At 40.1% G+C, this 5,163-nt stretch overlaps 1 long non-coding RNA gene across 1 annotated transcript; it reads right to left on the bottom strand.

The window, feature by feature from the left end:
* Positions 1-477: 477 nt before the first annotated feature.
* Positions 478-4,928, bottom strand: LOC123385718. Its single transcript, XR_006598681.1, has 3 exons — positions 4,337-4,928; positions 2,408-3,023; positions 478-647 (listed from the first exon to the last, which is right to left on the bottom strand). It is a non-coding gene; the product is annotated as an uncharacterized LOC123385718 (long non-coding RNA).
* Between the last annotated feature and the right edge of the window lie 235 nt (positions 4,929-5,163).

Below are 5,163 nucleotides of genomic sequence, written 5' to 3' on the forward strand. Positions count from 1 at the left end.
CATATACCTCTCTTGGAAAAAAAAAATACTTAACAGAATACTCCAACCAGGATAAATCAAAAATTTCAAAACTCAATAATAGTCCAACTATATGAAAGAGAATATGTATTGTCAGAAGCATTCAATAGCCTGGTGACAAGTTTTCACAGAGTTAGACCTTCTCAAATATTTCTCTTCTGCTTCTGAGTTTGTCTGTTTCCCATAATTCCAGAAAATGTGCTTCTTGAGCCCCATCCTTCACCCCAGGGTTCAGTTGAAATCCTTCACTTGCTATATATATATTTTTTAATATTTAATTATTTATTTTGAGAGAGAGAGAGGAAGGGGCAGAGAGAGTGGGAGAAAGAGAATCCCAAGCAGAGAGAATCCTATCAGCACAGAGGCCAACACAGGGCTCGACCCCAGGAACTGTGAGACCATGACCTGAGCCCAAATCAAGAGTCTGTGGTTTAACTGACTGAGCCACCCAGGCGCCCCTCGCTTGCTATACTTAATGATCATTTAAAAGACTACCTGATGAAGCCCGGTTCCAGCTGTTGCCAACAGTGGCTAAATTCTTTCATGCAGTTATGACACTGGACAGGGAGAAGCCCCCAAACCAGGATTTTCTTCTGTCTCCTCTGCCTTCAACATACACAGTCGGTTTCCTGGAAAACAGTAGGAACCAGTTTCTTAGTCAAGTAACCTGAAAACTTATTTTTTATTTCTTTAAATTTCATTTTTAATGACCTGATTTACTAAGTTTTTCTATGAAAGATAAATATATTATCTGTCACTGGCCCCTCTGCATAGCATTATCCACAAAGCCTTACAATATTTTTCTGCTCATTATGCCAAAAGAATCACTATTGTGTACCTCTAAATATATGCAAATATGCAAAGAAAAAAGATTGTAATTAGAAATGAAATATTGATAGTGGTTATCCCTGGGTGGGATTCTAGATTACTTTTATCTTCTTTATTTTTCCAATGCTCAAAGTGTTACTTTTATAACCAGAAAAAGACACTTTAAAATCAATTTATATAATTTATATGCCATATGATCACAATTATTTCTGAATATATAACAAAATATCTGGGCCCAGATACACAAAAATAGTATTAACAGCGATTATCTCCGGGTGATGGATTATGGATAGTCTTTCCCTCTTGTGCATTTAAAATATTTTTCTATAATGATAACAAAATATTTTATTATAGAAAATGCTGCTCATATAAAACTCAAGGGTTTAGAATGGCTTTGAGGAATACATACTCACCCATACCATAAAATATTTATTGAGTTTTATTTCCATTTTACATTTAGAATTTAATAGACTGCAACACACCCTACAGAATAAGCCACCTGGTGCCCAACTAGGCAAAATAAAACAGACAGAGGCAGAGAGGTGACATATTAGGACTGTTTTGTCACGCTGCATGTGTCACAAGAGAGCAAGGACTGCTTTAATTACTAGTCATTGGAATTTCTAATAGATATTATGGAAAAATTTAAATCTTGTTAATTTACTTTGGCAGCTAGACAACAGGCTCATTTACAATCCTTTGAGGGAATTGCAAATTTTCCATGCCTCAATTTGGGGTGAGATGGTATTATTCATATAAGAGCACGTGGTGGAATTCAGGGGTGAACACCAGTCAGAATATATTTTTAACCCATCAGAAGCCTAAATCATCATTTTTAATGTTTGAAATGGTACAGGGAAAAAAATCAGTTATAAGCTTATAAAAATGCAAACACAGTCCAACATGATACTTACATTACTTTTTAAATCTAAAATTTTATCACTGGAACACTTCCAGAAAACTGTAGGATAAATGCTAAGTTACACTGACCCCTCCTGAATAGCTTCTAAAATTCTTTTGACTGCCATCTTGAGCAGTGGTTTCTTCTAGAAACTAAGCTTTTTCAACCTTAGGTTGTAAACTCCACAAGCAGAAGAAATTTCCCTTCCTTCATTTACCTCCACCCAAGCCCTCAGTTCAGTGCCATAAACATTTGGAATGCTGGATGAACTCTATTTTTCAGGAGTGGGGAAAGAGGTGGGGCCCAAGCCAGGTTAAAAAAAAAAAAAGAAAGAAAAGAAAAGCGTGTAAAAAATTTAAAGGCGTATTTGTGTTTTGGCATCTTCTTCACATGGGCCAGTTGTCAGAATGGACTTGAGTGAATATTTATAAACACAAACAGTCACCTCCAGGGGAAAAATTTTTCAAGCAAACGATGCTTTAGATTTTCTTCTTTATCAAAATGCAAAATTATTTTTTCCTGGCTTTTACGTTCACGATTTTTTTTTAAAGCCAATAAAGCACAAGTTCATAGGATGATCATGCTTCCACCTCCAAGTTCTGGGACCATAAGGAAATCAACCCACTGAAACTAAGACCAGTGGAAACATAAGCTGCATACCTCAATACTTGCTGGAGCAAGATCCTAGCTCTCTGACCGGAGTTGCAACATCACCTCCGCTGCCCCTGGTGCCGAGGCACATCTTGATATAGTTAACTGCCTGCATCTGCTTCACATTAGTCAAACTGACAAACTGAAAGGGCTGCCAGCACACAGGACGAAATATGTGTTGCTTCATTACTGCTACTCGTTTCCTCTTCTGAGTCTCTGATCTCAGCGGACTTTCAGCTAACCCAGGAGGACAACCCTGAAGAAAGAACTGGCCTTTATCTTCTTAGTAAGTAACTGAAAAGCAAACACAGATGCATTAAATAGCAAGTTTTCATTATTTAGACATCCATATTCTCAAGTGATTAACATAAATTATTGCAAAGTTTAAATTCAATCTGCCAGCTTTGAAATTTGTTGTAGGTTGACGGGGGCCTTTTCCGTTATTTGACTTCGGCGTTTGGGGTTCTTGATATAAGAGAGGTCATTTGTCAGTTGCGCCTCATTTCTCTCTGATGCAGTAAAAGCTCTGGCCTAAAGACTCAGCCTCCTCCTTTCTCCAACTCCTGAGACTTGCAATCTCCTTGCCGTAAGGCATCTTTTCATCTTCTCGCTGCAGAGTTCAACACTGTGGAATACAAAAGAGTCAATTAGTTGATATATGCATGGACACTCAATTCCTCAGCAACCCAGACCCATGAAATGATCTCCCCGACACTGTGAATCGAGGAATAAACGCAGCCTCCGCAATGAGGACAGCATTTCTATTTCCTCTCTGATGTGGATCTTTGATAAAGACCAAAACAGAAGCAAAACAACGATGAAGGGCCTGCAAAAAGTACCTACACAAAGGCAATCAGGGCACTAATAAAATTAAGAGCTGCCATTTACTTATCCAAGCATTGCTCTAACCCCTTTACGACTAAAGCATCGTAATCCACACGGCAACCCTCTAAGAGACGACCTAGCATTACCTCCATTCCACATATGAGGAGAGCAAGACACTGGAATTAGGTAATCTGCCCAAGCTCACACAGCTAATAAAACAGTATTAGGATGGGACGCCTGGGTGGCTCAGTCGGTTGAGCGTCTGGCTTTGGCTCCGGTCACGATCTCACGGTTTGTGAGTTCGAGCCCCGCGTGGGGCTCTGTGCTGACAGCTCAGAGCCTGGAGCTTGCTTCGGATTCTGTGTCCCCCCCTCTCTCTCTCTATCCCTCCCCTACTCATGCGTTGTTTCTCTCTGTCTCAGAAATAAATAAACATTAAAGAAAAGTAAAAAAAATAAAAGACAGCATTAGGAGCCTGGATTCCCACCAGGGTCTGGCCCTAGACTCCATGCTCTGAATCACTGTGTATACTACCTTTCTATGAGTGGCCCTGTACACATCATTTTTTAAATGGAAGTCATATACTGTCATTGTTTCCCAAACCCAAAACGAGGACACATGCCTGGCTAAGTGGTTTTTCTTAATTTTTGGATTTGCTTGAACAAAAATTAGTTTGCTTATTTTTTTAAAGATCTTTTTAAAGTTTTTTTTTTTTGAGACAGAGAGACTGAGTGAGTGGGGGAGAGGCAGAGAGAGAGAGAGAGAGAGAGAGAGAGAGAGAGAGAGAGAGAATCCCAAGCAGGCTTGGAACTGTCAGTGAGGATGCAGGGCTCGAACTCACAAACTGTGAGATCCTGACCTGAGCCAAAGTCAGATGCTTAACCGACTGAGCCACCCAGGTGCCCCTAGTTTACTTACATTTTTTTTAAAACCATAAAAACGAAGACGTTCAGTTATTTGATTAATGAATCACCTTAACTTAAAAAGAATCAAGTCACATGAGAAGCTAGAATGTCTGGTTGCCCAGAGTCACAGTGAATGCATAAATTTGTAAATTAAAAGATGTATGTTAGCAACATAGTTCTAAATTTTGTTCAGGGATGACTTTCTTACCTTTTTTTGAGAAAAAAAAAAAAGTCAAGCATGTTATCAGTGGGCAGGTCTAAGTTTAAATCACCTCAATGCATTTGTCCCTTTTCCATTATAGTCCATCAAGTCTTAGCCTCTTCCTTGTCAGTCATTTACTTTGCTCTTGGTTGGGTCACTTAATGGCTCTGATCCTTAGTACCTGTAGAATGGCTTTGAGATAAACAGTGTGAAAGGCTTAGATGGCACCTGTATATAATAAATCACAGTTATTAGCAATGTTGCCATTTTCATTATTAATAATGCCTCTCTCTAGAGAAGTGTTGGCTTTGTCTGCCTAGAGTGTCTCCCTCCTTACTTCTCTTGGAATTTGCATCTCCCACTCCCTTCCCCTGGGGGATTCTTCCCAGGTCCATGGGGTTTGGAGGGGCTGTCGGTCACAGTGCCCACACATGCTGGCTACAAGGATGGGCTAGGGCTCATGGTGGTCCAGTTAGATATTTACCTGGAATTCCCAGACGGGTGGTGAAGCAAAGTTCTTTTACTTTGAATTAAAAGTTCTAAGGATGGGGTACCTGGGTGGCTCAGTCGGTTGAGCATCCGACTTGGGCTCAGGTCATGATCTGTTTGTGAGTTCGAGCCCCGCATCGGGCTCCGTGCTGACAGCTCGGAGCCTGGAGCCTGCTTCGGATTCTATGTCTCCCTCTCTCTTTGCCACCCCCCCCCCCCTGCTCATTCTGTCTCTCTTTGTCTCTCAAAAATGAATATACATTAAAAAAATTTTTTTTTAAGTTCTAAGGATATAACCCCAGAGCTGTCTAAAGTCATATTTGGGTGGCATACCTGTAAAGGAG

Source organism: Felis catus, chromosome B2 (genome assembly GCF_018350175.1).
Source record: "Felis catus isolate Fca126 chromosome B2, F.catus_Fca126_mat1.0, whole genome shotgun sequence".
Taxonomy (NCBI): Eukaryota; Metazoa; Chordata; class Mammalia; order Carnivora; family Felidae; genus Felis; species Felis catus.